Below are 14939 nucleotides of genomic sequence, written 5' to 3' on the forward strand. Positions count from 1 at the left end.
TCCAGTGTAAACAAGGCTGAAGAGACACATCCCTGGCTCCTAACTGCCAGTAGGAAACATGGACGTGATGGTCATCACTGATGACCACAACAGCTGGAAATGAACGTCACCACCAGGCTAACCAGGTATGGCATGGTCAGCCCCAGATCTGACTGATGTGCAGCTCAGAGACCTAGAGAAACAGGCAGAATGATCCACTCCCGCCCCGCTGGCTTGGCTCCGTCGTACTGACATCCTTAGATGACAGCACGGACTGAGAAGTTAAGATGAAAACACAGAGGAGGGAGATACCGGGAATCTTTTTCTGGGAATACAAAACAAAGACACACGTATAAATAAAATGCTTCTGTAGAAAAGATTTCTTAAAGGGGGTTCTTTGACGATACAGGAAAATAGGAAGCAAAAAGCCTATTCCCACTACCAGTTGTATCAAGTATGACCACATACCTGAACTATATGTATGCACGAATATATTTTACATATTGACGTTTTCCTTCTAGTTCTTTTTTACTTCAAAAAGCCTTTTTATTACATATTGTGTGCTCGTGCACGTGCATACACGTGTGCATCTGCATGAACTCGTCATGGAGCATATGTGGAGGTCACTTGGTCCTCTCCTACCACATGGGTCCTGGTGAAGGGTCAGGTGGGAAGGCTTGGCACCCATCACTTACTGAGTTACCTTGCCATCCCCACTTCTTGTTTGCAAGTAGCATTTTGTTTGTTTTTGAGACCCGGCCTCCTGTGCAGCTCAGGCTGGTCTTCCACAAAGCCTTCTCTGTGTGGAGATCATGCCGCCACACGATAAGTTCAAGGGAGTTTGAATCGAGACTATGTTCTTGTTAAATTTACCTTTAAAATTATTAACCCATCTTTCACGTTCTGTTACTGCCATCTATAGATGTAAATTTTATTGCTGTGTCCTGCCCTGTGATGGTTTACCACTATAGCTCTTCTGTGTTAAGAATAACTAGGCCTGGGCTTGTGAAATGGTAGAGGTCGATGGTCGATGGTAGCTGGTAGAGGTCACTGATGCCAAGCCTAGCGGCCTGGCTCAGTGTTTGGGTTTTACATCGTGGAAAGTGAAAGCTGATTCTGGAAAACCCCTCCAGGAACATGCTCCATGGCACGTGCATATGTGCACACGCTCAAGATGTAGAAGGAGTAGTAAGTAGGCCTGGAGTGTGATTGGCTGTGCACTGTGGAGCCATGACACCTGGTCTCAGCACTCCTGATCTGTGTGACCACGGGCAAGATACTTCCTTCTTTGTGCCTCCAGATCCTTACCCATAATGCTTTCCTCGTGTTGAATTGGATTTAAAACATTAGGTAAGATTCTAGTAAGCTTTAGCTTTGGTTTGCACAAGGCTTGAGAGCCTCACGCTAACCTGCATGCCCATAAGAGAGAATTAATTGCCCAGTTTGAGATGTCTATTTCACTTGATAGGATGAAGCAAAGCCCTTCCCTGGCTTGCTTGCCCTCTGCCTGGTCGGACCTCTAATACAGGCTCCCTGCCAGCCCCTCCATGTGACCTGCGTGGGGGTTGAGTGTGGACCCCTCCTGAGGAAGGTAGCACCTTACCACCCTCCAAAGGCTGACCTTGAATTCAGTGTGTAGTCCTGGCTGGGGCAGGGATCTCCCTCTCACTTGCTGGGTTGAGATTGGTGGTGGACTTTTAAAACCAATGCTTTAAAATGCCCCGGCATGAAAACAGTAGAAGAACTTTAACCCCTTGTGGCCCTTGGACTGGCACAGGGTGACGTCTACACACCTAGGCACTGCAAGTAGCCAAGTAGACAGCAACCTGGGCTGCTCTGAGGGCGCCCCCTCCTGGGGAGCTGGAGAGGTGCAGGTGGGGACATTTCTTGCGCTCATCCAAATGCTGTCACACTATTGCCTCCTGGGTGAATTTATTCAAGGAAAGTCCAATAGAACATTTAAACATTAACTCATGTTTAGTCTAATGTTCAATAATTCACTTTGTCTTCCATATGGGAGCAAAGTCGCTCAACTTGACCTTTCCTGGTTGATGACTTGGGGTAGGTGGTCTCCCCAGACAGAAGCCGCAGGGGCTCATGAGCATCTGGAGTTGGGGGTGACCCAGGGTCGCTGGTTTTGGATGTAAACCCCGCAGAGTGGACTTTCAAAGGCTCAAGGAAGGCTGGGGAGCTAGAACTTTGGAGGCTATAAAATAAGAAAAAGAAGAGAAATCGAAACTAACAAATGTTTAAAGAAATGCCTTCAGAAAATAGCATGTCAACTTCAATATTTGTTAATTTTAGTATCCCTACAAATGTCATTATATTTGGAAACAGTTTGTAAACTGGATTTGGCAAACACTCCAGAATCCGCAGCATGACTGTAGTCATAGCCAGTTCTAAACTAAATGAGTTACTCATAGTCTGGTAACTTCAAAAGCAACTTCAAAAGCAAGTTGAAGGGGGACCCTTTAATTTAAACCAAAGACAAGTTACGTCAAATGAAGATATGGGTGCATTTGAATGTTGGTTACTCTTGGAGGGGAGGGTCCTCAGTATCAGATGCAGGTTTTGCACAGGCTCAGGAGAGCCCTGCCTCCCGCCTTCTTCCAGAGAAGATTGGTCCGGCCTTCAGGTCAGTGCTTCTCCTTGTCTGCCTCTGCTGCCTCTGCTGTCTCTCCTGTCAGCAAAGCAGCTACATGAATGGTTAGATAGATGTCCGTCTCCACTTCGCTCCTGAAAAACTGGCCTGCTTGTGAGCCTGTTAGCTGGCAGAGTGAGCCCTGAAACTTCAGGCAGGTAGAGGAGTAAAGCCCAGCCTACCCCAGCCTGGGGCCCTACGAAAGGAAACGAGGGGACTAGGCTGTTTCTAGCACCCTGTCAAAGTTCTTTCTGTGTGAGTGTGTAATGTGCTGAGGGCTGCTTTGCATGCCAGGCAGCATCGTAGCCCCACTCTCTCTATCCCAGGCTTGACCTCACCATGTAGCCCTGGCAGGCTTTGAATTAGCAGCAGTCATTCTGCCTCACTCAGCCTCCTAAGAACTGAGATTTCAGGTGTTCTCTTCCTGCCCCCAAGAGAGAAACGCCAGGGTCAGTGAGGTTGGGGGGTGAACTGGCTCCACTGGGAAGTGCAGAGCCACCCTCCTATGGCCTTTAAGGTCTGTATCTGCTTGAGGGCAGAAGTTGTCTCTGAGAAGCGACGATGAACTGCCTCATCCTGGTATGAGTGATCTGGATGAGGCCGGTAGCTGGGAGTGGAGAAGAGCGTTTAGAGAGGCAGTTAAGATCTGTAGTTAATGCAAATCAAAACAACCCTGAGATTTCACCTCACACCAGTGAGAATGGCTAAGATCAAAAACTCAGAAGACAGCAGATGCTGGTGAGGATGTGGAGAAAGAGGAACATTCCTCCATTGTTGGTGGGATTGCAGACTGGTACAACCATTCTGGAAATCAGTCTGGAGGTTCCTCAGAAAATTGGACATTGAACTGCCTGAGGATCCAGCTATACCTCTCTTGGGCATATACCCAAAAGATGCCCCAACATATAAAAAACACGTGCTCCACTATGTTCATCGCAGCATTATTTATAATAGCCAGAAGCTGGAAAGAACCCAGATGCCCTTCAACAGAGGAATGGATACAGAAAATGTGGTACATCTACACAATGGAATATTACTCAGCTATCAAAAACAACGAGTTTATGAAATTTGTAGGCAAATGGTTGGAACTGGAAAATATCATCCTGAGTGAGCTAACCCAATCACAGAAAGACATACATGGTATGCACTCATTGATAAGTGGCTATTAGCCCAAATGCCTGAATTACCCTAGATGCCTAGAACAAATGAAACTCAAGACGGATGATCAAAATGAGAATGCTTCACTCCTTCTTTAAAAAGGGAACAAGGGGGTTGGGGATTTAGCTCAGCGGTAGAGTGCTTGCCTAGCGAGCTCAAGGCCCTGGGTTCGGTCCCCAGCTCCAAAAAAAAAAAAAAAAAAAAAAAAAAAAAAAAAAGGGGAACAAGAATACCCTTGGCAGGGAATAGAGAGGCAAAGATTAAAACAGACACAGAAGGAACACCCATTCAGAGCCTGCCCCACATGTGGCCCATACATATACAGCCATCCAATTAGACAAGATGGATGAAGCAAAGAAGTGCAGGCCGACAGGAGCCGGATGTAGATCGCTCCTGAGAGACACAGTCAGAATACAGCAAATACAGAGGCGAATGCCAGCAGCAAACCACTGAACTGAGAATAGGACCCCCATTGAAGGAATCAGAGAAAGAACTGGAAGAGCTTGAAGGGGCTCGAGATCCCATATGAACAACAATGCCAAGCAACCAGAGCTTCCAGGGACTAAGCCACTACCTAAAGACTATACATGGACTGACCCTGGGCTCTGACCTCATAGTTAGCAATGAATATCCTAGTAAGAGCACCAGTGGAAGGGGAAGCCCTGGGTCCTGCTAAGACTGAACCCCCAGTGAACTAGATTGTTGGGGGGGAGGGCGGCAATGGGGGGAGGATTGGGAGGGGAACACCCATAAAAAAGGGGAGGGGAGGGATTAGGGGGATGTTTGCCCGGAAACCAGGAAAGGGAATAACACTCGAAATGTATATAAGAAATACTCAAGTTAATAAAAAAAAAAAAAAAAAAAAGATCTGTAGTTAAGCAGGGTGGTGGTGGCAGTGCACGCCTTTAGTCTCAGCACTTGAGAGTCAAGGGCAGGGGCAGGGGCAGGGGCAGGGGCAGGGGCAGGGGTAGCTGGATCTCAGAGTTTGAGGCCAGCCTGATCTACAGAGCGGGTTCCAGGACAGCCAAGGCTACACAGAGAAACTCTGTCTTGAAAAACCAACCAACCAATCAAAAATCTGTTGTTAATGACTGGAGAGCTGGCTAAGATGTTAACAGCTCTTCCAGACACTCTCCAACACCAACCTGACAACCCACAATTGTCTGCCACTCCGGTTGTAGGCAATCTGCCGCCTTCTGACCTCTGTGGGAATATGGTGCACAGACATCCGTGTGTGCAGAACACCCATGCACATAAAATAAAAACAATGAGTACAATTAAAAAGAGAGATCAGTGGTTAGGGGCTAGGAGGTTAACAGTTGGTAAAGCCTTGCCTTTCAAGTACAAAGAGCTAAGTTCAGTTCCCAGAACCCCAGTGCTGGGGAGGTGCAGGCAGGAGGTTCCTTGGGGCTCACCATGCAGCTAGTCTAGTCTAATTGTCTCAAACGAGGTAGACAGCGTTCCTGAGGATTATATCTGAGGTTGTCTACTGGCCTTTAATGTGTGTGTGTGTGTGTGTGTGTGTGTGTGTGTGTGTGTGTGTTTTAAAAACAGGGCGGCATAAGTAGCCACAGTGTCATGATTGGCTGGCACAGTCTGACAAAAGATTGAGAGCTTGCATCCTGAGAGATGGTGACAAGTCCACGTCTTTCCTTTCATAGGCAAGAGAACGAAAGCTCAGAGTCCATACAACGTTCCCAAGAGCTCATGTTAATCAGTGACGGTGCATCAGGCTGTGTGTGTACATTGTCACGGGGCAGAATACCCAGGATAAAACCTAAGAAGTTCATTTGGTCCACATTCAGAGATCTGTATCCATGGCCACGTGCTCCTTTTGCTATGGACTGGTGACTTTCCACATCCGAACCAGGGCACAGGCTCTACTGTTTGTTGTGGAGATCAAATTCTGTGTAGTTAGGGGTGAGTTTGAGCAGGGGACTTGGACAATTTCTGGCTTGTATCAGAAATTCTACTGTGGGAATCTAGAGAAGTTTAGGTCAGTTACTTTTTGGAGAAAATTATTCAATCTGTTTTGTGACACCCACTTGTTCAGGTTTAGGTTTTACGAGAATATCGTGGGTTAAACAGGAATGTGGCTATTCCTTCCCACATCCTCAAGGCCTTTTAGAGCAAGGTGGGGTCAACATTGTTCAGAGGGGACTATGGCAGAGACAGCTGAGCGGCCGGCCATATACCTCACCTGTCTCAGGCTAGGAAGTGAGGCCCAGTGCATTCAGAGCTCAATGAATCTTTGAGCTCCCTTTGGGACACCCTGGAGGTTTTGATCAGGCCCTAGATAAAGGCCTGAATGAGGAATAGAAATAGTGGGGCTTAGGGTGAGGGTAGAGAGTAGAATAAGGATGGATCTGGGCCTCCACTAAGGGCACGCTTTCTTTTCAACATAATACTTTTTTATTTCATGTACCCTGATCACATTCACTTCCTGGTCCTCCCAGCCCCACCCTCTAATACTTGTGATCCCTCCCAGTAAGAAGAAGGAGAAGGAGGGGGAGAGGAAAGTGGAAAGGGAGGGAAGGAAGGAGGAGGAGGAGGAAGAGGGGGAGGAGGAGGAGGAGGAGGAAGAGGGGGAGGAGTAGCAGCAGCAGCAACAGTCACACTCCCAGCAACCATCCCCTTAAAGAAAACTGAGCTCTTCCCCACCCCACCACTTCCAGAAACCATCAACCGTGGAGAGCGACACTTCTCATCCTTATTATGATTTTTAGAGCTCTTTTTCAATGGCTTTCTAGTCTGTTACTCTTGTTGTTGTTTTTGGTTTTTTTTTCAGAGTAGAGTGGGGGTAGGGGCTGTCACAGAAGCCTTTTGTGTCCGGCTTTCTCGACTGTGCACCTATAATCATCAATACCACTGCAAAAGTAGTTTCCTTGCCCTTTGCAGTCAGCAGGAGCATGGATCATGGACTCCCACATGGTTTCTGATGACATCCTGGTCTCTGGTGTTGGGACATACCACGGACCTCAGCACGGTCTCCAGTGGCAGTATAGACCATGGATATCAGTGTGGCCCTCTGCCGCTGCCCGGGCCATGGACACCATCATAACCCTTAGCAGCAGTGCAGGCCGAGGACATCACGTGGAAGGGCAGACTTTTAAAGGCAAGCACCCCGGTGTCTCTTAACTCCCAGGATTTCCTCCTCCTCTGTTCCTACTGCACACCCCAGCCTTGGTGCTGAGCACCCTGGGGGAGTTCCCCCAATCATGAGTCTTAGGAGTGACAGTGGAGACTCAGACATACTGTCCCCCTCCCAGGGCTCCGGAGCTCCCAGCCTGCACCAGCCAGCCGGCATTCTCTTTATCACGCTCCTTTCTAGCATCGCTTTTCTTTCCAGATGCTCACAGCCCACTGGATACCATCCCTTTTATAATCTACAGCTCACGCATGGATGTCTTTCTTTTCTTGGCTTTGGATTTTTAAAGACTTTATTTGATTACTTGTGAGTTTCACATCATGCACCCCAGTCAGTCCTGTTCATCTCCCTGTCCCCTCATAGCCACCCTTCAGCCTTGCAGTCTTCCCCCACTAAATAAAACACACCCGCAGTATGTCCCACAGTATACCTCTGTCCACACATCCACTTTCCAGTGTTCAGTGCAATGAGTCGTCGGTCTGGTTTGAGGTCTCTGGCTTCTGTGACGTCATCAATATTGTATCCTTGTCCAGACTCCTCCCAGTTTTTCTGTCGTTGCCCTGGGTCATGGAGATCCTACAGCTCTGGATCAGCAGGACTGGCCCCATCATACATCTGCATGTATGTGTATCAGACATTTGCAGATGATACAGATTTTGGGCTGGGCCATCTCAGAGCCCTGGATTTGGGTCTGGATGGTAGAACAGCTCTCCTGCATCTGCATCACTAGAGCAAGCTGTCCATCTCTGGTCCAGCGAGGCCACCTGATGCCTCCATCTGCAGGAGGCAGGGTCAGCTATCTTGCTCTTCTGCCCTTGGAACCAGCTCACCCGCATCCACACCTCCAAAGCCAGCTCCACTGGGCATATGCACACACACACACACACACACACACACACACACATGCACACACACATGCATGCTCATGAACACATGCACACCCACAGTTTTCCTCCTTCCTTTACTCCTCTACTCCATCAAACTGTTCCCCTGGTCTTGGACCTTGAGCCTCTGTTACCCAGCAGTCACTTCTCCTAGGCTGCTTCTCTGGTCTCTTCTTTGAGGTTTTCCATTGTGTGTGTGGGTCACATGTGGGTCTTGGAGCTACCTTCTGGTCTCTTTGTCTTTCTGCTGCCCGTCTTGTCACCAGACAATCCTGTCTCCTGAGAAGGGCTAGGAGATGCTTCTTCCGCAGTTAACTGTTCTTTGCTATTCTTCTCTCAGATCTTGGAGTCAGAGGCTCCTGTGGGACATGGGGAGGAGAGCACAGGAGAGGGGAGCCTTGGCAGTGTTAGTAGAGGCCCCAGGTTGGGTGACTATATCAGCAGGTGCTACAGGGAGTGAGGAGTTGATGTTTAGGAAGCTCCAGGCCTCACAGGCCAGATCCTCAGCTGGATACCTGGAGATGGCCAATCCTGGAACTGACTCTGTCTCACCTAGGAGTGAACCACTGAGCCACATGCAATAAAGACTCAAAATACCAAACATGGGGTTTGCAAAAATGTCCAGCAGGAGTGCTTTGGGGAGCAGGAGGTTGAAGTCATGGTTTTGAAAAGCAGGAGTCAGTCTTGCATCACCTCTTTTTCTGCATCAATGTGGCCCTGATCAGAGACATGCTCGTCTGCAGTCCAGTGCCTTTGTGCATTCGGAAGCTCCTTCTTCCATGACTGATACTGCTGCCTGCAGGGAAGCATGGCCGTCAGATGCAGTGGCCAAGAGGCTCTTGTTTTACTCTTGCGGTGGCCTTGCCCTGGGGTCCCTGAGGCCTTCCAGATTTATCTGAGTCATCATTGATACCTCTGGTTCTTTAAAAAATGTTTTAAATTTATTCTTTGATAACTATGTATGCAATATATTTATATGTTATAAAAATATAAGCAATCTATCTTGACCATAAGTTTATCCTATGCCCCTGCCCCACTACTGGCCCTTGTGCCTGAGGTTGCTACTTGACTGTGTGTGGAGGCAGCAGGCAGCCTCCTACATGAGCCTACATCAGCTGATGGTCCTGGTACTCCTGTCACCAAACAGAAGCTGAGTACAGCTGGAGGTGTTCCAGTGTGGACATACTTTTCATATCACGCCAATGTATCCCCAGGGACCCCACTGCAGGGAATCCTGATGTATGGCTGCTTTTCTCTCCTCTGTCATGTTCTGTCCTCATGAACCTTGCTCGGCCTTTGCATCATGAGCAAACATACGGCTGTTCTTCACCCCGTGCCATCTTTGTAGAAAAAGGGGGGCTCTCTGGGAAGAGAGTTCTGGGTCCAGTAGCTCAGGGAACTGGTGGCATCTTTGGTTAAAGAAAAATATCTTCCCTTTTAGGTAGCCATGCCTGTATGGCTGGGTGGTGTTTGCTGATTGAAGACAAGTTCTTCCATATAATGGGCTAAAGGAACCTTAAGGCCACTGCCTTGTAGTTGCACATTTTGGACACGAGGGGGCACTGTAGGAGTTGTTGATGCCGGAAACCTCGTGGGGATTTAAGTCTCTGAAGCGCACTAGTTACCTCATGCTGCTGGGTTGACTGGTGATCAGAAGATCTAGTAACTTTGGGATGTCGGGATTTTCCTGTTTTACTTGTTGACCCAGTAGGTCTGGGGTTTATCTAGTCCCAGTGGCAGCTTTCTGAAGAGAGTCTCGGGCTGTAAACATCTAGGAGGAGGAAGTTGTAGCCCATGCTCTCTGTACACACTATCAGCATTTGCAAATAGACAGGAAGTCTTGCCAGCTCCCATACATGAGGAGCTGGGCCTCTGTCAATAAGAGACATTCACTCAGGACTTCATCTGCCCCTCCCCCACTGTAAACACTAATACCAATCTTGAGGGCGTAACTATTGTGAGCAGATCAAGTGTGTTCATAAAATAAAACTGAGAAGCAAAAATGTATGAATACATATCGCTGTGGCTGGGACTTGTCTGCATCCAGCTTTTTAGCTGTAGTCCTCTAAATATCTTAATGAAGTCTTTTTAAAAAGAATGAATTTTTATTATATTGTATATAGCTGGGCGTGTACACGTGGAAGTCAGAAGACAACTTTGTGGAAGCCGGTTTTCTCTTTTTACTTTTACGTGGGTTCTTGGGATCAAATTCGGGTCAGCAGACTTGTCTGGTGTTAAAAATCAGAGTGATGGAGCTGGAGAGAGGGCTCAGCGGCTACGGGCATTGGCCATTCTTCTAGAGGACCTGATTCAGTTCCCAGCACCCACATAATGGTGATCCCAGCTCCAGCTCCAGGGGATCTAAGAACTCCCCTCTGACCTCTGCCGGCACCAGCATGTACATACACATGCACGTACACATGCTTGTACACATGCATGTACACAGATACACATACCTGTACATAAATAATAACTTGTAAAAGTCAGAGTAGCAGCTTTAGGAAAGAAGCAGATGTGAAATTGCTCTTCAGGAGTGATCTTAGTTAGGTGAGAGCCTCGTGACCATGGAGAGGGGCTGTGATTGGACCTTGAGGTAAGAGATCAATTTGGATCTCTAGCGGACATCCTATCAGAGAGAGCATGGCCGAGCCTTCAAGGAAAAGAGAGGAGGTGTGGTGGTTCCATTGAAAATGGTCCCCGTCGGTTCACGTATTTGAGCACTTGTCTGCTTCCCCACGTGGTGGCACTATCTGGGAAGGTTACACTCCGGGTAGGAGGAGGAGCCTCGCTGGAAGGAACCAGGCAGTCACTAGGAGCAGGCTCTGTGTTTAGAGCCTTGTTCCACTTTGAGTTTGCTTTTCTCTGCCCGGAGCTCGCACTCAAAGATGCCCTCTCTCCATTTCCCACTGCTAGCCATCATGGCTCCTCTGCCGCTATGATGTGCCTTCTGGAACTCAATACCAAAATAAACTCTTTCATCCACAAGTTGCTTTTTGGTCATGGTACTTGATCATAGCAACGAAAAGTAACGAATGCGAGAAGCTCCCCTTTAAAACTCGGAGAGGAGCTTCACTGAGAAAGAGAAAGTGGGGGTGGAGAGATGGCTCAGCGGTTAAGAGCACTGAGCTCTTCTAGAGGTCCTGAGTTCAAATCCCAGCAACCTCATGGTGGGCGGCTCACAACCATCTGTAATGGACATCTGATGCCCTCTTCTGGCATGTGCAGACAGGACATTCATATATATTAAATAAATAAATAAATCTTTTAAAAAAGAAGAAGAAAGAAAGAAAGAAAGGAAGGAAGACAGACAACAAGAGATCATGTGCAACATGATGGGGCCTTGAGAGGAGAGACAGAGAGATAGACAAGAGTAAAAGCTAGAAACACCTTAGTGGGGAGGGCGTCAATGGGCGAAGACCATGCTTTCCTTTCATTGCCGTGATAAAACACCGAACTAGAGCAGCTTTAGGAAGAAAAAAAACTTATTTATACCAGAGGGGTAGAGCCAATCTTTGCTCTGACAGGCAGTCTGAAATTAGGGTGGTGGGAGACAACTGGGGAGGGAGGCTACAACACAGGAGGTAGGGCTGGGATATAAAACCTCAGAGCTGCCGGGCAGTGGTGACTTTAGTCCCAGCACTCTGGAGGCAGAGGCACGTGAGTCTCTTGTGAAGTCGAGAACAGTTTGGTCTATAGAGTGAGTTCCAGGACAGCCAGGGCTACACAGAGAGACCCTGTCTCAAAAATCAAAACAAACAAACAAACAAACAAACAAACAAACAAAAATAAAAGTCTTTAAAAATCCCAAACAAAACAAAAAACAACCAAAACCCAAGCTGTAAAGCTTACTCATAGTGATGAGCTTTCACTTTCCCAAACCGGGACCAAGTGCTTAAGCACATCACCTTTGGGAGACATTTCCCATTCAAACTATAACAGACAGGTTTTACTAGACTGGTTTGTCCTTAGAGTTAATTTTCATCAAGTGGTTTTGGAGTATTATGCCACACACAGAGGGAAGCAGCAGACTGGGTACTAATAAGGCTAGAGTAACTCAAGGTAATTTGGGCTTTGGAGTTGGACTAACCTTTCTGTTTACATAAAAAGAACCATTCTCCACACTCACGGATGCTATAGGCTTTACCAGGTGTGTTGTCTTCATCAAAAACAGCGATGGCGTTGCATGCCTGACGTCCCAGCACCGGGGCGGCAGAGGCAGGGAGATATGGAGTTTGAGGCCAGCCTGTGCCTGCATAGTAAGACCTTATCTCAAAACACACAGGAGGAAACCACCCTTGTGGGCCTCCCTACCTTTGTGTATTGTTGGCCGTTTGGGGCTACAAGGGAAAGGGAGTAGAAAAGTCGAACAGAGGGTTTGGAAGCCCTGTGAGCACATACAGTGAATGGCCGCACCCTTGTCGGTAGGCAGATCAACTTTACTTAGGGTGATTTAAGGCTTATAAAGTTTTGGGGGACTGAGGGAAGGAACATCCAGTTGGCAAAGGTCATTGGTGGCTTAGGGTACCTGGAATGCCTCATTAGTGTGGGGAAGCATTTAGGAATCTCAGGTGATGGCTGAACAGGTTTTGTCAGGAGAAGGGTGATTGATTCTATAAACTAATTGAGGCTATGTGTTCCAGGACAGCCAGGACTAAAGGTAAGAAAACCACAAAACAAACAAACAAACAAACAAACAAACAAACAAAACATCAACTAAAAATGAACAAACAAACTAAGAGCATGGAGTGCTGGACCCTGGCTGAGTGGCACAGCTTCTTCAAATGTGAGCAGCTCTGCGTTCTTCCCCGCCGCTGACAAACTGTAATGAGACAAAGGCCTCAGCATAGGCACTTCAACAAAGAGGTGGAATCCTTAAAAACTTCATCTTCCACAAATGCAGATGTGGGAAAAAGAACGTGCCCTCACTTACTGGGAAGTTTCAACACTTTTACATGTACGGGCAGCTCACACACACGCAGAGTTAGGTGAGCCCAAGGATTTGGGAAATGCTGGCACAGGTTCTGGAATCCAAAGGCCAGGGAGTCTGGAGTGTCCAAGGCGGTAGCAGGAAGCTTGGTCTGCACTTGCAGAGACAAATAAGCTTTCTGTTTGTTCTCTGTAGCTGGGTAGACAGGACAGTGCTGAACGGGCCCTGGCGGGAGAGGCTATTCAAAAAAGTACATTTATCTGTACTACCACACTATGGGCTCCAAGAAGTTAATAATTTCCCATTAATCCCACGATGGTGGAAGGGAAAGTCTTCGTGCCAGCCCAAGAAGGAACTTGCTTCCCATGAAGAGATTTCACACAGTCTGACCCTTGTCTGACCTCCAGGCAGGACAGACCAGAGCCAAGAAATTATGTGAGCGCTGGGCGGGACCAACCTCCCACATTGGTACCCAAAGACCAGCTTGAGTGTCACCCGATCTTGTTATTTGCTCTTTCCAATGGGACTGTGTTGAATAGCTCTTCTTTCTACGCACTTCAATATCACTTGTCTCTTTAATTGGTGTGCTGGGGACAGATGGCTCAGCCTACCTTGCTGGGATTGCCAGATCCCAGGCTCTGACCCTAAGATCCCGTAACAGTACCACACTGAGGCATTATCTTCCCTGACTCGTCCACTCAAACTCCCACACTGATCTCTGGAAACACCTTCTGGGCAAGCCCTGAAAATGCTTCACTACATTCTTAGGCTTTCCTTCTACCCAACGAGATACCAATAGTACACAGATCACAGCACTGCTAATTCCCCGCACAGGCTGGCCGGCTGCCCGTCTTAAGCATTCAGGATTTCATCATTTGGGATTTTAATCTTTTGAGGTTGTGATTTTTCATAGTTAGAAATTTTAATCTTTTGGGATTTCAACAGGTAAGATTACGGCACTTAGGAGTCTGTCTTTTAGGGTTACAATCTGTTAGGTAGACACTAAAATTCACCATCACTGGGGAGAAACATGAAGGAAGCAGGTGTCAGGCCAGAAGGGGCAACTTCAGATAGGAAGAGCTAGAAGGGTAACTTGAATGAATGGCTGTGTGCGACTTGCAGGTGTGCGAGTCAGTCAAGGACAGAGTCGTCACCATTCAGGACAGGGCCTCCTGATTCTGGACCAATGAAACTAGGAATTAGGGAGATGGGGAGAGCCAAAAACATTGGTTATTTTTTTTATTTTAATTAATTTTTACTCTGCCCAATTTCTTTTTCTTTTGTTCTTTTTTATGCCTTCTTTTTTGGTTCTTTTTCTTAAATTCAATTACTTTAGAGATGCTGGGGTGTGTTTTACCTTTACAGAAGGAGGGCCTTAGAAAGATTGCTAAAGAACTAGTTATGGTTAAAATAAACGCTTGGTGTGTTATGGGACAGGAAGAACTACAAATAACAACAATCCATGTGCTCTTCAGAAAGCTGGAAGGAAAGAGTCTGGATTTTTTTTAATTATAAAGAAATAATTAAGTGTGATATATATTTAACATGATTTAAACATTACATGGCATATAAAATCAACAAAAATAATGTTAAACATAAATTTAAAGGGGGCCTGAGATGTAAATCCCCAACCCCAATATGTGTAATTTTTATGTAATAGTTAAACATAAATTTAAAGGGGCTGGACATGTAGTTCAGTTGGTAGAGCGTTTTCCCAACATGCCCTGGGTTCGATTCCCACTACCACACAAACCAAGTGTTGTGGCCCAGGATGGTAATCCCAGCACTCAGGAGGTGAAGGCAGAAGGGTCGGCAGTTCAAGGTCATCCAGGCTCATAGGGAGCCTGAGGCCAGTTCGGAATAACTAAGACCCTGTTCCAAAATACGTTAATAAATTTAAAAATAGCTCAAAAGTTTAAAAACTTTTCTCCTCTTGGGTTATTTTGTGTCTAGAGAAAAACGAAAAGAGAGTGGTTACTCTAATTAAAGAAAATAATTAGGCTAGACAGTTAATTGCATTAACTGCAGTAATTACAGAGAGACCCAGTTATGTGCACGGAATAGGGAATGGTTTTCCACTTGTTTAGAAAACTTATTGTTCACTGATAAATTTAAAAACTTGCTTTATTTAGCATGGCCAATAAATCAATTGCATTTTAAATGTATATAGATGACGGCTTTAGAGCATGTTTTCCTGCTGAG

The sequence above is a fragment of the Rattus rattus genome, chromosome 3 (genome assembly GCF_011064425.1).
Source record: "Rattus rattus isolate New Zealand chromosome 3, Rrattus_CSIRO_v1, whole genome shotgun sequence".
NCBI classification, from domain to species: Eukaryota; Metazoa; Chordata; class Mammalia; order Rodentia; family Muridae; genus Rattus; species Rattus rattus.